Genomic DNA, 23,021 nt, shown 5'->3' on the forward strand with positions numbered 1-23,021 from the left:
GGGAACAGTAAAAAGGAGATCAAGAACACAACCAAAAAATCTCAAAATGTCTTTGCACCTTACAAACAAAGGCAATTCAGAAAAGGGAAAGGTGATATTCTCTACTTAGTAGTACAGTGCAGAAGAGAATTCTTATGAGAACCTGAATTTGAGATAAAAGCAGCAGAAAATGTCACAAAACCCTTGCCACTAAAAGAAAGGAACAACTTATTTCATAAGACATACCTTCTGAAGCCAGGAGAATCTATTGTGCAAATCCCTTATTGCTGTTATTGCAGTTGTTGCTGGTCAGGTATATGATTATCAGGTATAAGATTATAAGAACCCACCCAGCACAATCACCGTATAGAGTTATCTCAACTTTAAATAATTTTTCCCTGTATCTGTTTCTCAAAGAGAAGAGGAAAGAACTAGAATAGCATGGGAGGGAGGGGACAACCTGCTGTTCCAAACAATAGGAAGCTGTTTAAACAAAAAACAAGGGCCTCCCCTGGTACAGGAAAACCTTATTTGAAAAAGCAATCCCCTCCTTGCCACCTACCAGGAATGCAGCTCTGACAACAGAGATAAGCCAAAACTGACCCAGCCCCGAACTGTGCAGACAATTAACTGAGGAAACAAGTCTCTGAAATGGAGGGGGGAAGGAAGGAGGATGGGGACGGAAATCACAAACTGAAAAAAAGAAGAAAAAGACCATAGAAAAAGAGAGTAATTATTAAGACTGGTTCAAATAGATTATTTCTCATTAGAAAACATTCTTTGCCAGGCCAGGGGCTTGCTACAACTGAGTTGGCTTGCTTCCTGTAAATTGCTTAATTAAATATGAAGGGTTTTTTCTCACAGGAGAGGTTGGTAGGCACATAGGACAAGAGATATACTCATTTAATAGCCCAATTAACAAGGAATTTAGAAATGCATCATTTCAAGCCCTCTATTTAGAGCTCCAGAATTATAAGTCTATATTTAAATTTGTTTTTTCATAACTCCAAAGCAGTTTCTCAAATTCTTGTGCAACTCGAAGCCCAATTCACTGGTCAGAGAAGTTAAGGCTTTCTTCCAAACTAAAATTAAGGCATGGCAGGGTGGCACCTGACAAACTAACCCATTTAGTTTACAAGAGCTCTAGTAGACTACATTTTACTTTATCGGCTGCTATGAAATAACTGGCCTTCTGCCTAACTACTAGGGGTCTACCAAACTCTACTTTTGCATTTGTCCCTGGATAAGTTGCATCTGTGTTTGCCCCAGAACTGAAATATCCAGGAATTTGTATGTACACACATCAACCTTCTAATAAGGGGTTAGCAAGGATCTGACTGCGCTGCCATTTTTCTGCCACTGATTTAACGATGCCATCCCAGAACTGCCATTCAGATGCACTTTGTGATATGCTGGGATAAACTGTCAATAGTTCTTATCCTGTAAACCTTTTTAGAATATACCCTTGGACAATGGACATGGACATCTAAACAACTGCACTATTCTCACCAAGGCACCAGGCCATGCAATAGACCCAGATGCAAGCTGTGCCCCCTCATCAATACAGACCACATCTTCCTGTACCAAATAACATGGATTATAACATTGGAGGTTCTTTCACCTCTAACCTTTAGCAATGTTATATATGTCATCACCACAGATCTGGGTTTTCTATTTGCTGCAGAAAAATGTGTATTTTTTTCCTTTAAAGGTGAAAACAACTCTGCACCACCAACCATGCTGCTGCTGGTCTGGAAGGGGGTGCCTTGCCATGGTGGCACAGCTGGCACAGGGCTCCCGGCAGCAGCACTAGGCCTCCCCACTCCACTCCACCCTTCTATGCTGGGTCCTGCTGGGCAGGGAGCCCCAAACCCATAGCAGGCCTGTATCTGCCCTCACCCCCCACCGGATCCATTTAGCTCCGCTCTGGGAAGGGGGGTGTGTACATGGGCTCCACGCTATGCTCCAGCCACAGAATTTTTCAGGTCCCGTAGCCATGCAGCTGGGAGCCCCTTCTGGCAGGGCTGGTGGTACAGGGGCTGCAGGTCAGGAGTGAGAGGCACCGGGACTGTGGCTTGGGACTGAGAATCAGTGAAGCTGGCAGGGGCAGAGCATCAGCATATCAGGGCTGCTCAGTGCCATGAAATTGAGGGGAGAGGGGGAGGAGAACAGCCGTAGCTAGATCTCATGTCCTAATGAAAATGAAGGTGGCAAGGGGAGCTCGGATTTTCCATGATAAAAAACCAAAATCAAATGCCAAAATAGATAGGTATTTAGAATTTATTTTATTATACGGATTGAGGCACTGGTAGACTTCCAAACTGTTTTAAAATTGTAAATATGTTTAACTGATGCATATCTATACCTATACAAATATACATAAATACCTATATCTATCTATATCTGTATCTATAAATTAGTGCCTTTTCATTTTAATCATGGAAAAACACAGATTTGGGGGTTTTAAATAAGAAATTTGGGATTTTTTTCTTTATATCAGAGAATTTGAGATTTTTGAGAATTTGAGGAAACCAGGATCCCTGGGACTCATCACCTGCTTACAGTGCCCCTCTGCACTGGACAAATGAAATAATCCCTACATGAAAGAATTAAAGGATAGCAATTTGACATCAAGTCCCAACAAAAACAAAAGTCTGTGGCAGAACACTTTAACTTTTCTGGGAATTCAGAGTTGCCAACTGTCAATAAATTTATTGTCCAACAGTGTTTAAAAAAAGAATGAAAAAAAAAAATCAGGCAAAAAATTACTTCCACCACAGATACAACACTTATTACCCCTCAGTCAAGCTTTCTCTAGAAGACCCCTATATTAACATCAACTTTCTAGACACCACGATCCACATCTGGTATAAACCAGCACACTTATGTCCACCAGACCAGCAATTATCCCCAGCAGACCAAAAAAGCTGTAATTAACAGTTCAGTTCCCAGATACTACTGCATCTGCTCTTAAGGAGAACATTCATCTTGCCTACTCAGCCATCCTAAAATCTGCCTTTATACAACAAGCAAACTCCAGTAGAAAAAAATAGGCTGTATTTTTTAAAAAGAGCTACCCAAATACCCTTCAGGAACCTGCTACAATACAACCCCCCTCCCCTCCCCACTGCAACCACACACCCAATGACAGCACACAGGGGGTGCACATGCACCCCAAGAGCACTAGTGCTCCCCCTGACAGGCAGTGTTCCCCACATAGGTGACAGGCGGGGGGGCAGGCAAGAACACTGATGAACACCCCCCCTGCCTAGTCAGCACAATCAGGAGTGGGGGGACACGTACCCCCCACAGCTTAGGAGGCACCAGCTGCCCATGCACACACACCTTGAGGTTCACCTACCAACCCACGCTAGAACAGATTAGAATTCCAGCTATAATTAGACAAAGATTAGACCTTGAGAGAAATATCCCCAGACCTTCCACTCCTGGCTTTTTAGCAACCCCAACTCATCATCAGAAGCAAATTCCCCACTGCTCAACAGGCATCAAATAGGATACAGCCTTGCCTTAACAATAGATACTTAACTTATCAACACATTGCCACTGTTACTATAAATCAACCCGCTTCTCCCCACCCTAATGAACTCTTCAACATACTAAATCCATGAAACTTACACATACTTGTCCCAAAAATGTGATACTTCTGATCCAATTAATCAAATGCATGGTAACTATGCGGGTGAAATTAAACAGCAACCATGAACTCTCACAGAAAAAAAATATAAAGGACAGACATAAATACATCAGTAGAAACACTTTTTTCACAGAACAACAACTCCCTTTCTAACTTTACTACAGTACTCATGTACTCAAGAAAAATCTACCAAAGGCTTGGGAACAAAAATTCATAAGCTGCCTGGATGCTAGGAATGAAGGACTGAATGCTGATATTGATTAAATAACATACTATGGTCTACCCCAGGGGTTTTCAACTGGGAGTGGAGGCGGAATACTTTGGAAGGCCCTAGGGGGTACGCGGCAGCAGTACAGAGAAGACGGCAGCACTTCTGGTTTTGCTGCTGCTGTGCAGGGGAACACCATCCCACCACACCCCCCCATGCTCATCGACCAGCTTCTGGGGAACTTCCTGCTAGGGGGTACCCTGACCAAAAAAGGTTGAAAACCCCTGATCAACCCAATTCCTGAATTCCCTCCTACACACTATAGGTGATAATGATCCCTTCTGATAGGTTTTGATCTCCCAGGAATCAAGCTTTTTTCTTCTGCTAATTGTCTGCCTGCTAAAAAAAGACATGCACAAAGAATCTGAAGAAGTGAGCTTTTACTCGTGAATTCTTATACATTTCTGATTCAGTTGGTCTATAACAGCAGTTCTCAACTTTTTTGGACTCAAGGTACTCCTCAGAAAATGCCACTTCAGTTCTCACTCATTTTTTGGCTACAAAAAATAGAGTAATTCTACTGGCAAAGAACTCAAAAAGATCATAGCATTCTGGATGAGAATCACTGCTCTAGTACAGTGGTTCTCGACCTTTGGTAGCTTGTGTACCCCCTGCCGATCAACACGGCAAAAGCAAAACGGGAAGTCCCACCATGACACTTCTGGTTTCGCTGCCACAGGCCAAGCCCCACTTCTTCCTCACGGACCACAGCCCGGGGCAAAACAGCCTGTGCAGGGCCTCCTTCCCTGTCCCCTGGCACACTGATGCTGGGGAGTGAAAGTCCCAGCGCACCAAATACGGCGGGAGGGGCAGCAGCTGGAACTTCCGGCCTGAACAGGCAAAGACACCTCCAACACACTGGGTGGGAGGGAGGAAGGGTGGGCCAAACTCAAAATGCGGCACCCACATACACCCTGCCCATGTCTTGCGTACCCCCAGGGGTATGCATACCATGGATTGAGAAACACTGCTCTAATAGGTCAGATGCTCAAACAAGACATGTTTACATAACATGGTTATGTTAAAAAGGAGCCAGTTACAAAATAATTGGCATACTATGAAATGTCATACTATAATAGTTCCATTTATAGAATACCGTGATCTGAATCACATTTTAAACCAAGTCCCTCCACATTTCTTTAGTTTGTGAAGATAACATTAACAGGGATATGGGGAGTGGGAAGCATAATAAAAGGTAAAATTTCTGGAAGTGGATTTTGCTTCATAGTATATCCAGGGATGTATTCCCCACATATCCCTGGGGGGATATGCTTCATGAGATGCTTGAGAGATCATTATTCAGTCAGACGATTTCCATTGTCCCTGTAACAGCCCTCTTCCCAGATCACTTTCTCTGGAAAACCAAAAAAAATTAAGCAGGTACAAGCCAAAAATACTTAAGAAGGTACAATTCCCAGTACTGCATAGTCCATTCCCAGTCAGAAGTGAAACTTAAGCCTTTTATACAATACAGGTCCAAATCTTGTAATCAGCTTCTTATCTACACCTAGTAATAATGTCCATTTAATCTCCAAAGTGCCTTTCACTGTTGCTTCTATATGTAGGTTTCACCTAAAATATCCGTACTACTCTTGTTTTGGCAGTGTTTAGTCCAGGGGCTCAATGATCTTACCTACTTGTTATCAGACACACTCAGGCAAGATAGACTCCATGGCCCTTGCCTCATTTTCTTCTTGAGAGAGTCTATTCCTTCAGTTTTGGTTCACCTGGGATGAAAGGTGTGTGAAATAACTGGGCAACCTCATTGCTTTTTTGATCACTGATTTCCATCATGGATACACAAGTGTGTCATCTTCATGACTATCCAGACCAAGACCACATAATTTATTTTGTACTCTTCTAAAAATCTCCAGGTCCTCTAACCTCAATTTTTATTACAGACATTCTAGCTCCCAGCTTTCTTTTACAGCATCTGTAGTTTATGAAGAAGTATGCATCATTTACTATCCTATAATTTAACAGGGGTAGGTATGGATCAAAGGTATGAATCAAATGGACTTTCTCCTTTTTAGTAAGGATGTAATGGTGGATTAGTTTCATAGTTTCAAAGTTAGTAGGGTCAGAAGGGACCTGAACAGATCATCAAGTCCGACCCCCTGCCATGGCAGGAAAAAGTACGGGGTCAAACGACCCCAGCAAGGTGACTGTCAAGGCTCCTACCCTGGGGGTCTTTAAGACAAGGCAACACCACTTCGCTTGGAAGTTGGTTCCAGATCCTAGCCACCCTGACAGTGAAGTAGCGCCTCCTGAAGTTTAATCTGAATTTACTCTCTGCCCACTTGTGACCGTTATTTCTAGCCACTCCTGGTAGTGCTCAGGGAAACATGGACTCCCCCAGTGCCTGCTGGTCCCCTCTGACTAGCTTGTAACAGGCCACTAGATCCCCCCTTGGCCTTCTCTTATGGAGGCTGAACAGGTTCAGGTCCCGTAGCCTCTCCTTGCAGGGCCTGCCCTGCTGCCCCCTAATCATGTGAGTGGCCCTCCTCTGGACCTCTCCATGTTGTCCACATCCCTCTTGAAGTGTGGTGCCCAGAACCGGACACAGTATTCCAACTGCGGCCTGACCAGTGGACCTGCTCCAGATGCATCTGTGGATCCATGAAAAAGTGCGGTTGGCCTTCCTGACTGCATCCCCACGCTGCCAGCCCATGTTCATTTTGGCATCAATGATGACTCCAAGATCCTTTTCTGCCTCTGCACTGACGAGAAGGGAGTTCCCCAGCCTGTAGGTCTGCTGCTGGTTCTTCCTCCCCAGGTGCAGCACCTTGCACTTGTCAGGATTGAATTCCATCCTATTCTCATCCGCCCACACCTGTAACCTGTCTAGGTCCGATTGCAGCCTATTCCTTCCTTCTAGAGTGCCCACATCCCCCCCACATCTTAGTGTCATCAGCAAATATGAACAGGGTGCTTTTTACCCCCTCGTCCAAGTCACTGATGAAGATGTTGAACAGTGCAGGCCCGAGGACCAAGCCCTGAGGGACCCCACTGCCCACATCCCTCCACCACCACTCTCTGGGTGCGGCCCTCCAGCCAGTTAGTGATCCATTTGACTGTGTAGGTGCCGACACCACAGCCCCCAGTTTCTTAATGAGAACGGGGTGAAAGACAGTGTCGAAAGCCTTCCAAAACTCCAGAAAGACTGTCCACTGCTACCCCTGCATCTAAGGATTTGGTGACCTGGTCATAGAAAGCCACCAGGTTGGTCTGACAGGACCTGCCTCTAATGAACCCATATTGGTTGCTCCCAAGCATAATCTCCCCTGCTGGCCCCTCATGGACATGTGCCAGAATAATTCTCTCAAAAAGCTTACCCAGGATCGAGGTAAGACTAACTGGCCTATAGTTCCCCAGGTCCTCCTTCCTCCCTTTTTTGAAGATGGGAACCATATTGGCTTTCTTCCAGTCCTCTGGCACCATACCAGAGCACCATGAGTGCTCGTAAAGCTGTGCCAGGGGTCCCGCAATGATCTCAGCTAATTCCCTCGGCACTCTTGGGTGGAGATCGTCCAGACCAGCTGATTTAAATACATCCAGTCCCTCCAGAAGTTCCCTGACTAGGTCCTCACTGACCCTGGACCTCGCTGTGCCTCCCCTGGGACCATCGGGGATCCCAGTGGGGGGGCTGATCTGGTCCCTGCTCAGAAAAATGGAGGCAAAGAAGTCATTAAATAGGTTAGTTTTGTCGTCTGGTGTGACGACCAAATTTCCTAGCATGTGTTGAAGGGACCACACATTACCCAGTACCTTCTTTTTGCCCCCTATGTATTTAAAAAAGGACTTCTTGTTGTCCTTGATCCAGGAAGCTAGTCCCAGTTCCATCTCCACCTTGGCCTTCCTGACTGCCCCCCTGCATCCCTGAGCAACTGCAGTATAATTCTCCCTGGTGATGGCCCCTCCCTTCCACTGGGTATACGCCTCCTTTTCAGCTAGAAGACATTCCTGGATGCTTTTGGTGAGCCATGGGGGCTTTTGTGCCCTCCTGCTCCCTTTGATCCGTGTTGGCATTACCTCCCTTTGGTTAAAACAGCTAAACCTCATCCTCTCTGCAAACTGCTTTAAAATGCCCTCTAAACTGCAGCCCACTGTCAAGCATTCTTGTGTCAGGTATACCATGGCTAGGAAAAAAAAAAAAAAAATCTTCATGAGAAAATACTACAGATAAACAAGCAATTTGTACACTTCAAATCGATCTCAGTGGAGGGAGAAGACTAGTCTTGAACTATTACACAGTTTATACTACCTTCAAATGAAAACGAACATTAAGGAATTTATCAAGGTTTGTCATATATGCCAGAAATACAGGCAAACTCATGTGGGAGGCCCAATAAAAACTGAACCACTGGAACCAAGTAGACAAGCACTGATGTTGATTTGGAAAAATAAAAGAAAACACTTGTTAACCTTTCACAATTTTTTCTATCCTTACAAGTAACCTTTAAAACATTCTTCTATAAAACTTAAGGAATCTACATACTAGTATATTTCAACAAAATCCTGTGGAGGACAGAGATCCCCTGAACTGATCAAAGGGGCTGGGAACATGTCTATATAGTGCAATGCAATGCCATGTAGAGATAGCTCTGCAATCTCTGAATGGCCTGGTATGTCTACAAAGCACAGTGCAGCATTGTATAAAAATACTAGCTCGGATCTTGAAACCAGCATAACCATGTTAGTGCAACACTGCATTCAGACCAATAAGCTCCGATTTTAATTAGTCTGGCAGAGCAGGCTGCTGCAGCTACAAAAATTCCAGTTCCAGAGCTAGGACAGGTATCTCTATATGGCACTGTGCTGTAGACATACCTATGTTATCCCCAACCATTTTTTGCCAATGTCTAGCTCTGGATCTTGCTCTATGAATTTATTCAGATGTTCCAGACAGTTTATCTGCAATCACTGAATCTCTTCCAGGTCTGTATTCAATTAGCAAATCATTTGTATGCAACTAAAAGTAATCTCTGTTCTCAGGGTAGAAACAAGATTGCCAGGCTCTTTTGACAAGAGCAGTAAATTGTTTATGGTCAGTTTTCAGCTAAGACTGACCTCCTAGAAGGATTAAAAAGACTTTTGAAATCTATTGAGTAAAGCAAAATCCTCTTTTTTCTGGCTGAATGACTGACTCATAATTTGCTAATAACAACAAAATATAAGCAACTAGCCTGCAGTTTTGATCATACTGTTGTAACTGACTACCAACAAAGCTGGGAGCACCCAATGACAATTTAGGTTCATATTTACTTTTCTTAATAGTGCAGGGCTGTGGGAACCGTATCAGTTTCTTGAACTCTTTATTAAGATTTAAAGCCAACATCCACTAGACATGGATTGCACAGTATTAATTTCAGGTTAGTAGGTCAAGCAGGGGTGAGTCACAAGTTTCCCTTCCCAAGATCACCATTCTCAGGAATCTCTGCAACCCTGGAGCAGGCATACTGATAATGGCCTCAGTATTAAGGGCACGTACATGTACACTCTGCTTTCTTAACGGGAATAACCAACCTGGGAAAGAAGTCACCAGGAATTAAGTTTTATTTGTTCATTTTTAGCTTAGCAGCTCTTGTTCTAACCACAGCTGTCTAAAGACTCTGGTTATACACTTCTACTCTTGTTCCATAAGTCAAGTCATCATCTATGTCAGGTGTGTCAAACAACTGGCTCCATGGGCAGGGCCAGTCAGGTAGAGCACTGTGTGCAGCATGCTGCCCATGCCACAACCCTGTGCCTCAGGCAGCCTGCCTCAGGCAGCCTGTGCCAGCCCCATTCTATGGCTTATACTGCAGGTGACACATGGGCTAAACTTGACACTGTGATCACTGTCTGTGGCCCAGGCAGCCAGCACAGGATGTCTACAGCATGTGGCATCCCACTGGACTGACCCTGAGTGCTGGCTCCAGAGGATCAGGACCCAGGTCATACATGTGTGGAGAGGGGCCAATGCACAGTGCACATAGCACACAGGCTGGATCCAGTGTTGTGGGAACTGCTAACAGCACAGAGGGCTGGCACAAAACATGTACCGTACGCAGCACCCCATTAGGCAGACTTGCGCATTGGCACCAGTACAGCCCAATACAGACCTGGGCTAAAACAAGTGGGCAGGGTTGATCCAGTGCAAGAGCCATAAGCAGTTTGCAACTTGAACCAACTAAGGCAAGCAGTGCCCATGGTCCCAAGTCTAGTCCCACACTGGGGTCTAAGACCCACAGGAAGGAACATGTGGCTATAAGGGCTGGATTTGATACCCATGATTTATGCAGACTTTAATACCCCTAATCATCAAAAATGTACTGCGTCTTTCAGTGAAAGATCTCTGCTGCCAAATAACCCAAATGGCAGTTTGTGGAAACAGTGCCCTCCAAAGTGTAGGGAGGGGGAAGGGGTTTAGTCTTGTAGTTCTAAGGGACATGGAATATATTAAAACCTGAAGAGGCAACAGGCCATTCTTCACCTTTCTTTATGAAGGCAAAGCATATTCTCATTAATTCTCCAAACAGCCCTGAGTAGAGGCAGAGTAACAGTCTGGAAGACAGGAGTATATGACTGAGATTTTCTGTGATATTACATCAGCTAATCAGACATAATTGGAATCTGCTAGCCTGTGGCTATTTACAGATGTGAAAAAACCCTGAAAACAGCACTTTACTTTCAGCTTGGCACACCCTTATCCAATGGCGATGCGTAGGGGGTGCACGTGAGTGCCGTAGGGGGTGCACGCAGATGCACGTCCAGCCCCTGAGTGTGGTGATGAACTCTCTGAGAAAAGGTGCTGCCAACACTGCCAGCGGTGCCTGCAGGCAGTTGCCGCTTGCCACCCCTGCTGCTGACACCACCTGTGGCATCTGTGGGTGATCGCCACCCTCTCCCCTGCCGCTGACAGCACTGGCGACATCCACGGGAGCTCCCCCACTTATCGCTGCCACGCTTGTCACCATGCCCCTCAGCCGCTGGGAGCACATTTCATGCCCATATCAGCTTTAGATAAAAGTCCCACAAAACCCTGCTGAGGCACCTAATCTATACAGACACTGGGGAGTTGGGTCAAACTAACGTGCTTCCTCTTCCAGTAAAAAACTATTTTTATTTATTTTTTCTTGGGGGGAGGGGGTTTCACATCTGTCAGCACCCTGTATTCCTAAAATGGGGATTTCAGACTAGCACTAAGAGTTTCATCAAACTGATGAGTGATGACAAACTTGTGAGAGACCTTCTCATCAAGATTTACATTTTCCAGTGAAAAATCACACCCAATGCCCATCATAACTGAAGCTAAAATTGAACCATTAAAAGATGTAACAGCTATTAATCATGCATTTCCAAACAGAGTCCTGCCAAGTAAGCCTTTACAACCCAGTTTGTGCTGAACATGTTTTTCAGCTGACCAGGCTTTTCACATCAGGTGGTTAGTATGATTTGGCTAACATACTACCAAAGGTCAAACTGTATTCAACTGTCAAACAGTTTAATTCCCAAAATATAGACATAAGATCAGATCCTCAACTGATACAAAACACAGCTGTTTATATCAGGGAATTATGCCAAAATGCACAAGCAGAGCATCTATCCCAGACCATGGATTCTTATTCTGGATTTTTTAGGGTAATCTTTTTTAAAAAGAACAGGCCATATTTGCTTTCTTCCAATGTTCTTTTGACATTATTACCTAAATTAGGACAGGAAGGCAGCCACCAAACAGCTTTGGTCAAGTACTGCAGCCCCTGGGGCTGGCAATGCTAACTATTATACACAGCTGCCTCAGACAGAAATGAGGCAGAAAAAACCTGACAACATGTAGCTGCAAAGATGAGCCTAGAATTTCTCTTACCTCTTATTATTTCAGCTTTAGTTTTAGAGATTCAGCAGTTTATGAAGCTCGAGTTTATGCAGGCAAACATGCCAATTTATATTAGTTTGGCCTATGCCCACCACACACTTTTAATAGGACAGGACAAACTATTTGGTCTAGGAAGGGAAGGAGGTTGCATGTAAAAATACCACCTCTTAGTCCCAAGGAGGGAACGGGGGAGTAACAAAACTGCTTCTACAGCATCTTCAGTGCTGTTTTGCATCAGCAGAAAGTGCTCATCTGCAGCAAAACCAGCAAAATTACACCACAGCACAGCCTATTTCAGAACACGCACTAAATACAACAAGGCTAGGTGAACAAATAAACCCTAGTCTCTTTGGCTGTGTCTGCATTAGGAAAAACAGCATTTCATAGGAGATAACAAATGCTTCCCACCAACTTTCTCTCAACCCATGTTGAACACAGTTGTTTCCCTAGCATGGATAAAGTCAACTGAGTAGCATATCTATTACTGTAAAGTAGCCCTTTTTCCTGAGTAATTTACTGCCATAGGTCTGCCGTTATTGGAGCTGAAAATTCTATATATATAAAGGGCTTGGTACATCTGTCTGTCTGTACATAACGCTCTTGGAGCACGCTGATGGGTTGTCTCAGTAGCCAATCACAGTGCTTACTGAAACAACCAGAGTGTTCCACACAGACAGACAGTGGGGAAGAAGGGGATGGAGCAGGGTACTCCCGCTCCTTGGAGGCAGTGGTGGTGTGGGGTGCTGGTGGACGGGGACGAAGGGAACAGTAGGGACAGAGTGAGACAGAGCGGGGGGATGAGGCCCCCCTGCTCCATCCCCTCCATCCCTGCTGTCATGGTGGCACTCCACCATCCCATGAAGGCGGGGGGGAGAGGAGGGGACATGGGGCTGGATGCACAGTAGTTGCACCGCAGGGTGGTGGGTGGCAGCAGCAGCTGCTGCGTGCAAGCTTACCCCCACTGCTCCTGGGAGGTGGCAGCAGCGGTCCATTCCTGCCCACCCACCCCAACCATCATTCTTGACAGGCAATTCGCTAGTGTGTGTATAATGGCTCCAAGCTACCACTATTATTTTAAACACTGTGGTCTTATCTGCATAGAGAAGTTTGTGTTGTGTAAGAGAGTACAGCAATGATTCTCAACTGGGGTTCCTTGAGATAGAGATAACCAGAATCCCTGTTCATGACACACTCTGTTTAAAAATTGTAAATTCTATAACATATATAATTTTTTTCATCAAATTTGAAATCATCATGGATTCAGGGAAATACAAAAAGCATATATAACACAGTGACCACCAGCACTTTATGCCTGTGCTCTCACTGGTGATGCTGTATCAGTATACAGGTTTTTAAGAAAAAACAGCCCTCTGTAATTAAAACTGCAGAAGGAAGTATTCTAAAATATTGTGCTAAAACATAATGCTGAACTCTTTTGACACTGGCCACCTAGCATAGCAACTGTTTTTAACACTGGCTGAAGGGGACTTGTGAGGGAATTTTGTTTTATGTTCAATGTCACAGACAACTCAGTTTCCTAGGGTAGACATAGCCTTGAAGCCTGACAGAGTCACATAATGAAAACTGACAGAAAAGCGGTATTGCTTTCTCAATTTAGGCTTCATTTGCTCTTGTCAATCATATCACCTAAAGCCATTTTAGGCCAAGATCTCAACTACATCATAGAATCATAGAAGTAGGGTCGGAAGGGACCTTGTAGATCTTCAAATCCGACCCCTGCCTGGGCGGGAGAAAAACTGGACTCAAATGAGTCCAGCCAGGTAGGCATCAAGCTTCTTCTTAAAGATCCCCAGAGTAGGAGCCAGCACCACTTCCCTTGGAAGTTGGTTCCAGATCCTAGCCGCCCTAACTGTGAAGTAGCTCTTGTGGATGTCTAATCTAAACCTACTCTCCAATAATTTGCGTCCATTATTCCTTGTCATGCCAGGGGGCGCTAGGGGAAACAAGGTCTCCCCCAAACCCTTCTGATACCCCCCTAGTGAGTTTATAGACAGTCACCAGGTCCCCCCTCAACCTTCTCTTGTGAAGGCTGAACAGGTTTACGTCCCGCAGTCTTTCATTGTAGGGTCTGCCCTGTTGTCCCTGGATCATGCAGCTGGCCCTCCTCTGGACCCTTTCAGTGTTGCCCACATCCCTCCTGAAATGGGGCGCACAGAACTGGATGCACTACTCCAGCTGTGGCCTGAACCAGCGTCGCATAGAGGGGGAGGATCACCTCCCTGGCTCTACTTGAGATGCACCTGTGGATGCACGACAAGGTGCGGTTAGCCCTGCCAACCGTGACCTCGCGTTGTCGGCCCATGTTCATCTTGGAGTCAGTAATGACTCCAAGATCCCTTTCTGCCTCTGTGCTCTCAAGAAGGGAGTTTCCCATTCTATAAGTGTGCTGCTGGCTTTTACTGCCTAAGTGCAGCACCCTGCACTTGTCAGTATTGAAATGCATCCTATTTATGTTAGCCCACTCCTGTAACTTATCCAGATCTTGCTGCAATCTTTCCCTCCCTACTAGCGTGCTCACTTCACCCCAAATTTTGGTATCATCAGCCAGTTTAAACAGGTTGCATTTCACCCCATTGTCCAAATCGGTGATGAAGAACTTGAACAGCGCGGGCCCAAGGACCAAGCCCTGGGAGACTCCACTGCCCACTTCCCCCCAGGTTGAATATGACCCGTCCACCACCACCCTCTGAGTATGACCCTTGAGCCAAATCTGCAATCCATCTGACTGTGTAGGCATCAATGCCACAGTCGCCTAGTTTTTTAATGAGGATGGGGTGGGAGACAGTGTCAAAGGCCTTGCTGAAGTCTAGAAAGACTACGTAAGAATGTGGGATTTCCTTCTCCTCCCCAGCTCTTACTGAAATAAGGGAGTAGAACATGGCCTTGCTAACCATTTGGATAGGATCAAACAGTTTCAAGACTCTTCCCTAATTTCATACTTACTTTTAAGCAAGGACAACATGTTTTAATCTTATTCATTCTCCAGTAAAAAAAACCAAACCAAATTTAAAAGCAAGTTGGGAACATAGGCCTGGATGGTATCTCCAGTGGCACCAAGTTCAGTCCTCTGTTATCATGTGCACCAACATAATCATCTTATTGCATCATATCTGACCCTAGCACATTTTGGAAAACACATATAAAAACTAATAGAGATGCTTACCTCATCGGAAAGGAGATGTCTGTGCCCTCAAAACGCATAATCTCTCACTAGGACAAGTCTTCTGTCTCTGAAAACAGAGATGACTCTTTGGTCTGTGCAACCAGCAAGAAAAAAAATTACTGTCTCTAAAGCACTTTACTGTGAAAACATCCTGCTATCAGCATTCAAGCACTTAAATCCAGTGTTAGCTACAGCTAACACCCCAGTGATGTCAACTACCTGGTGGCGGCACATGGAGAGAAAGAGCAGAAAGACAGAGAGATATGATCAACTTTTGGACAGCCGTGATCTGAGTCAAAAAGGGCTCTAGACCAAAGAACATCCCAAATAACATTCTGAAGCACACAGGAACTACTATAAATGCTGAAGAACTTCATTTATTGTTGCTTATGCCACACAGGGCTTATACAGATACACTTTGTGAACTGCTCCAAGTTGTAAGGGTACAGATGTCCAAAGCTGAACAAGCACTACAAAAGTGAACCTCAAAAAAAAAAGAATTAGAAATATGAAAGCAGTTCCTCAAAAGTCTATAGGTCCAGCATTTCTCTGGCACCTGCAGTGCTCTGCCAGTGTGGGGTGATGGGAAGGTGTAAAGCAAAGCAGACAGCCAGGGAGCACTGAGCTGTCTACAGGAACCTTTAGAGCAGTGGTTCTCAAACTTTTTTTTTTTGCAGACCACTTGAAAATTGCTGAGGGTCTCAGTGGACCACTTAATAAACCTTTTTTTGTTCTACAAATCAAAGCACACAACTCATATTTTAATATCAGTAGTCTTACCTTAAAAGTACAGATATTCTTGATTGTTCTGCAACCTTTCTACAAACCACCTGAACGGAGCTCATGGACCAGCGATGGTCCAAACCACAGTTTGAGAACCTCTGCTCAGGAGCAAGGGCTGACAACGTTTTTGGGCAGAATGCCAAAAACACCTGCCACCTCCAACCTTGACTTGTAAAATATTGCCATGCCAGGGGTGGACAGTGAGAGCCACAAGGAGCCTCATCCTTGTTGCGGCAGCACAGCCCTGGCCCTTCCTTGCCATCTGTCCCAAGGCATGTGTGCCAAGCAAAATGCCTTCACATGCCACAATCTGGCACCTCTGCTCTAGAGACTGGAGCCCATGAGGTGTTTATTGATTCCTATGGGATGCAAAGTGCTTCAAATAAATGTCTGTCCATGGCCAAAGTGAGGAAGCAGATAGGCAAGTAAATACAGTATACCACACACACCTTTTTTCCCCCCCAACTAACCTTCCAAAATAGAGGTCTCTGTCAAGTGTGCAAAGTGATTTTTCTTCACTGCAACAGAAGCATGGAGACACTGCTGCAAGTTGGCTTCCAGTTTCTTTCTGGGACAGTAAACAGGAGCAAGACAGTCTATTATTAATCCTTTTACTGTCTTCTCAAACTGACAACAGTTTTTGGTTAAGCTCCTCCTCATAGTCCTAGAAAGAAGCTGACTGTCATCTGGCAGCATAGACCCGCCATGAAAAAGCCAGCTCAGGGCCATGACTCTGGAAAAAATCCTTTTCCCTTCTACATTCTGCCTTCCAAAAAAAAGATGGATATCTTATTTGTAGGTGTGTGGTATGCAAAGAAATAACAATTATGTAATGCCCATTACCAAGACAGATGTGGGCTGGCAAAAATGAGTGACAGCTAGTGCCAGGTTTTCTCTGGTGCTTTGCAATTATATTTTCATGAAATCAGTTGAAAGTGTCGCTTTGAATTTGGTTATTTTGGTTTGTTAAACAAATCTTGTTTCTAAATCTCCATGAAACAATCGATAATTAAGAGCCATGGCTAATTGTGCCTTGTATATTTTTTCTCCAGCAAGCCAGCAGATAGGAAAAGCCCTTCTTGTTCCCCCTCAATGTATTTATTTAATAGCTAAAGGTCCAAACAAGGAAGGCAAAGTACTCTGGAATTAAAGCTTCCCTTCATAAAGAAGGCTTTTAAAATAAATAAATTTAAAAGATGAAAAAGAGAAAAACTACAATTCTTTTGAACCATTTCAGAAAAATGGTAGTTTTATCTTGACTTTTCAATAATTGAAGTCAATTTAAGGTGCCTCTGTCACTATACTGTTTCAGGTCTTCAGTTATACAGACCAGATTTGGATTATCTCAGAGTTGCATGTTGTGAATCTTGGCTGCATGTTTTTTAATCTGCTGAAGTTGAATCATAGAAAAAACCCCCCTAAAATACAGCATAAAGGAAAATAATTAGTGGAGAAATCAGGATCAATTTCATGAGTCTCAAGATACTCTTTATAAATCTGGTTTCTTGATCTGATTTTCCTAAAGTAATTGTAAGATAAGTGATATCCAAGTAAACTGGAGAGGCAAAGAGCTAGGGCTTCAAAGGGCTTGACCACATATAGGCAGATAAAGTATCTTATGAAACTTTCTTTCATCTTCATTCAGGCTGATGGAGTTCAGTTCAGGAGCAACATCCTTGTCTCCACTCTGGTCCCTTTTGTGCATGGTAAAAGAACCAGCATGGTGCAAATAAACTTTAAAAACTTCAAGTGAAGCAGGCACTGCAATAGATGACCATAAAACTGTTAAAAATGGAATATTGTTAGAAATGCACAGCTTGCATCTTGCACCCGATAAGAAAGAAACACTGCCAAGGACTTTTTGCCTTTCCCAGCCTTGCCACAGCTTTTCTTATACTAAATTGCAGACTCTCCCCCAGCTTCTCCCTAGCCTTTCTCATACAGATAACAGAAGCTGGAATTCAACTGACTGTGTCCTTGAAAGGGGGGGGGTTTGAACTCTTGGTGACCTATAGTAGTCTTTGAGCATGCTTAATTAGCTGATGCATATTTACCTCTCCGCCCTGCATACTTAAGTAGTTAATTATACTATACATGCGATGTATGTAGTGATGTAACCACATGTATGCTTGTATGAAACGGAAGTGAGCTGTAAGAGTTCCTGTTTCTGCACACGTGCCCAGAGGAAAAAGATAAATACAGCCTGCAAAATTCCTTGGTGGGTTCAGAGTAATCTGAGTTTTTGACTCTGCTCTGACCCTATTTGCAAATACACCTTTTGTGCCATCTAATGAGTGTGTGTCTGTGATTTTTGTGGCCTCCAGAGAAACGAACCGCTTTATGCATCAAAACTGCCACTTGAAGACATACTTTAAAGCTGTGGTATCTGGACCAGGTCTATAAATTGCAGTGCTCCAGAGATTCTGGGAAGCACTGGGACAGTTTACAAGGAGTCTGCTATAAAATTTAGACCCGTGAAGCTAAGGACTTGATTAAATGGGAAATTTTGCCAGAATAATTTTTACTGTTAATTGCACTACTTTAGTTATACTGGAATAATTCTGTGAATGGTCTTACTTCGGAATATGAAAATACATTTCCCTGGGAAGGCCAACTAAGTTTATATGAGGCACGGACAAGCTTAAAACCAGGAGAACCCTCTTTCCCATGGGATTGGAAAATCTGTGCCCTATCACTTCATCACCTGTTTCGTCTCTCAGGCCTCTAGGGCCTATAACTACCATAACAAGTAAAGACTTCCAACTTCTTCTATCTTTTGCAATTTCCTTTCACCTTGTCACATCTTTGCCTATCCTTTCCGGAGCAGGTTTTATATTATCTTCTTATCATTGCCTTGACTATCTTGAGATCTGATACCTTCCAGCTCAGCTTCCAACATATGCCTCACATGCCTTCTCTCATCAGTTCTCATGGTATGTCATTTCACCATGTGATACACTCAAACTTACTGAAAACGAATATCCATACCTAGGAAATAAAAAAAAGTGTATTGGTGTCAAGTGCTTGGTTCCCTGATGACTCTTATACTACAATCTGTCATTGGTGGGCATAAAGCGCCTGCTACCATCTCTATCTAGCAAAGCATTCTTTTGCATCTCTTTCTCCTATAGTTAATGTGGGAGTCAAAAAGGCATAGGCTGGGTTAATGCAATACAAGGTGTTTACAGCTACTGGTAAAAATGTCACACACCCACAGGTAAGACACGCACCTTGTTTTTTGGAAAGCAGAACAAGAAAAAAAGTTTTCCAGAGTCATAGCCTCGAGCTGACTTTTTCTTTCTGGGACAGGAAGCAGAAGGAGCAAAGTCCAGCGTTACCCTTTTCCCAGCTAGTCTCAATTTGGCTAGTTGCTCAGGGTGTGTGCAAGCACGTGTCTGTGTACTCCTACACAAACACACAGACCAGTTAAAGGGATTTCATGCAGAAAAACTGACTGGTTTTCAATCATTTAATCCCAAAATGGCTTGGATTGCTATTGAATTTTCTTGCATATAACCCATACCTTTTTCCACAAAACCAATTGCATAAAATTGGAGTGTGCATTATATGTGACAAAAAAGGATCCCCGGGGTCCAGAAATTTGGTGGGCAGGCAGCAGAGCAGTGGCAGCATTAATTGTCATGGCTCTCTGAGCCACATCAATTAATGCTGCCACCACTCTTGCACCACATCCTCTGCCACCCTATTTCCAGACCTGTGGGGACCTCCTCAGATTGAGTTGGCATGCAGCCAGACTTAGTGTGTTGCTTCTAACCCAGCCCACAGCCCCAGACTTGGCATTCCAGGTCTGACCCCATGTGCCGGCACTGGGGCCACACGGCTCCAGAGCCAGCATGTAGAGTTGGACCTGGCACATAGCCCTGGACCTAGTGCACTGGGTAGGCCTGCAGGCCTACAAGGTGTACAGGGCTGACAGCAGTCTAGCGACCAAGCTCAACTCCCTAGTTGCTGCCGCTCACTTACCTCCATCAGTCAAAGATTTTTTTTTTCCTTCAGATTCCCCTTCAAAAACACACAAAGTGTGTTCTATGTATGGGGTGTACTATATGCGAAAAAATGCAACATTTGCTCAGCTCAGCATCATATTTTGACTCAGCACCACATTTTTGTACTACAAAGCTGCTGCTGGCAGGATATCATTATTCCCTGCCTGGATCTTGAGTAAGATAAAAATGTATCTATTAAAACACCAAAGTCATACAACACACACCCCCACCGATTTCCCCCAGGAGACTAAGGTGTCTGAGACTGAGTGAGATTATTTTTAGCATAGCTAAAAATACTCTTGGTAACAAATCTTTCCAGAGTAAACCATACTTCTGACCCTCAAAAGATTTTGCAATTAATGAAAATTAGCCGATTTAACGCTACTCTGAGGCTAGAGCAAGCATGTAGCTAAAAAGCACTGCAGGATATGTCCAGTGTGATACAGAACACTGTTTAGAACATCAACCCTAGCAACTAAATGGAGACCTGGTGGCTGCCTATAAGTTCGTCAGGGGGGCACAGAAGGGAATTGGTGAGTATTTATTCACCAAGGCCCCCCCGGGGGTTACAAGAAATAATGGCCACAAGCTAGAAGAGAGCAGATTTAGACTGGATATTAGGAGGAACTTCTTCACAGTTCGAGTGGCCAAGGTCTGGAACGGGCTCCCAAGGGAGGTGGTGCTCTCCCCTACCCTGGGGGTTTTCAAGAGAAGGTTGGATGTGTATCTAGCTGGGGTAATGTAGGCCCAGCACTCTTTCCTGCTTATGCAGGGGGTTGGACTCGATGATCTATTGAGGTCCCTTCTGACCCTAGCATCTATGAATCTATGAATCTATGAAATTAAAAACCAGCCACCACTGCATAATAACTGAACAACACTGAAAAATTATCCTGGCAAAAAAGTAAAGGATGCAGTTCAGAAAAGATTGATTCAGAAGTGCCAATACAATCCTACCAATAACAGTAAAAGATAGTATTCTATCATGAATTCATAATGACTGTAGGCAAATATATTTTAAATTGTTACTATATAAAATAACCCTGGAGTCCTGGTGCCATGGATTTAGAATACTTGATTCTTAAGGCCAAGTGTTGGGAACATCCATCCTGTGGATTTGGCCGGTGGAGCAGGAGGGCATTGCCTCTGTCCATGCCCATGATGAGGGTGTGAAGTGAGAAGCTGCACTGGGGCGAAGCAGCAGAAAGCTGTGCCCATCTCACAACTGCTTTTCCCTATTCCTTGCTCCTAAAATGCAGCACAGGTGTAGCTTCCAGCCAGGGAGGAGCTGAACTAGGGTTGGGCAGCTTCCAGCTGTGCCCACACTGCGGCCAGGGAACAGGGGGGCTGGGGAAGTGACAGAAGTAGTGTGGGCACAGTTCCCAGCTCCCGAGGCCCAACGCAACTCCCTTTCCACTAGAAACCATACTCATACCTCAGCGGGGGAGCAGAAAACTGGGAAAAGCAGGAGTGCAGCTCTCAGCTGCCTGCCAAAACTCCCTCACTGGTGATGTTGCTAAAGACACCTGACCCACACTGAACTGGAGCCAGACTGTCCCAGCCCATCATTTGAAAAGACTGTGAGCTCCTACTTTAAGCAAAATTTAACCATGATGAGGAGAGGAAGCCACTAGGTCTATACCAACTTAAAGCCGGGTAGAAAAGCGTTAGCTAGTTTGCTGGCAAAAGATCAGAGGGATCTTTTGCCAGTGGAAAAGGAAGTACAATGGTACAAATGTACCATTTGCAAATGGTGCAAATTACTTTGCAAATGGTGCAAAGTACCCTGCACTCTCATGCCAGGAGCAAGGGTTGCAGCAAAGTAGGCAAGACTCAGGTGACAGACCCCCTCTTCCAGCTTTACTCCCACATGATTTTCCCCTGGCACAGAAGGAACTCTGTAGCACCTATTTAACCACCTGAGCTTTTTGGGGGGTAAAATGAGCTTGGCAGAAGAATGAAAACAGCCCAGATACTGTACAGAATACCAAAAAATACTAAATATGGTAAAATATCTGATGCAGATATTTTCAATAGTGCATGCTGCAACTCACAGATAGACAAAAATGTTCAGTGTGGCCTTTCTCCACTTGAACAAATTAGCCCTAACTCCAGAAAGATTGTGTTTGAACATGAGAACATTTGGACAATATAAACACCAGAATGGTTTGTATAAACCCATCTAGCGTTCATCTACCATCAGAGGGCAAGATCAGAGCTGTCCTCCACACAGGTGACCCCAAGCTGCCATTATTGTCTGGTACAATGGCCAATGGCCAGGGGAGCATGAAAAGCACCTCTGCACCCACCCCCACAGCACTGTATTTATCTTGATCTTGCATTAAGAGTTACTTTGGTTTACCAAAATAAAATGCATTAAATAGAACAACTTTCATCCAGGAGCACTGTCAACCCCATACAGACCAAATACCTCTAGGCTAGAAAAATAAATGTACGCTGCATTCGCGGCAACAGTTTAAGTAAACACTGCTACTGCTGTACAAATTATTATTATTACACATACTTACATACAGAATATTGAAAAATCTATTCCTCTGAAGTATTTGACACAGCACATGAAACATGTTCACTAGCAAATCACGTTCTGAAACAGTTAGACCACGAAATTTTGGAATGTTGGGCTAGGCGCTGTATACACACATCCTGATGCAGGACTCCCTAGTGCAGGACTGACAGGCCATTCCATCTGGCTGTCAGGGCCCCTAAAAAATTTAGAAAATTAATATTTATCTGCCTCTAGCTATGTGTCAAAGATGGCAGAAGCCAGGGCAGTAGGACCCAGTGGAAGCCAGTGGCAGGAACAAGCAGCTGCAGCAGCCAGGCTGGGGCAGGCAGGAGCTCTATGGAGCCAAGCTGGGCTGTACCAGCAGGGAGAGGGGGGAACCAGCCTGGATCCATACAGCCCCTACCGGCCCAGGCCCCACGCTCCTGCTGCCCAACTGGCACTGCTCTCTTGTGCGTCCACTTGCTCCCTGCCCATAGCTGCCACTTCCCCACTTTCCTGCCTGACACCACCTGCCCACTGGCTGCTCCAACACCATGTTTCCCAGCTGCATCACCAAACTGTGGGAGCAAAGGGCTCCGCACCAGTACCCCAGGGCCAGAAGCAGGGGTGGGGTATGTCTATGCAATGAGGAAGGGAGGGAGGGGTAGACAGGGAGAGCAATGAGGGAGGGACAGAGTGTGTGCATGAGCACACATGCAATGAGGGAGGGACACACTGTGGGTGTGTGTGGCAGGCCAGTAGGGGTGCTCCTGCACTAAGC

General features: G+C 44.7%; 1 protein-coding gene across 8 annotated transcripts in view; it reads right to left on the bottom strand.

Annotated features, from left to right (window-relative positions):
* The window catches only part of USP54 (ubiquitin specific peptidase 54), a 208,976-nt gene that overhangs the window by 134,604 nt on the left and 51,351 nt on the right, over positions 1–23,021 (bottom strand). The window contains exon 2 of one of the 8 annotated variants that reach the window (XM_090057216.1): positions 14,945–15,011. The exons of 6 other annotated variants lie outside the window; for them this stretch is intronic. The gene's annotated coding sequence lies outside the window, so the exon portion shown is untranslated. Of the gene's footprint in view, positions 1–225; positions 242–14,944; positions 15,012–23,021 lie in introns of those variants that run through there. One more of the 8 variants, XM_090057220.1, reaches the window with a different exon arrangement.

The sequence above is a fragment of the Crocodylus siamensis genome, chromosome 7 (genome assembly GCF_052110815.1).
Source record: "Crocodylus siamensis isolate JL-2025a chromosome 7, ASM5211081v1, whole genome shotgun sequence".
Classification (NCBI taxonomy): domain Eukaryota; kingdom Metazoa; phylum Chordata; order Crocodylia; family Crocodylidae; genus Crocodylus; species Crocodylus siamensis.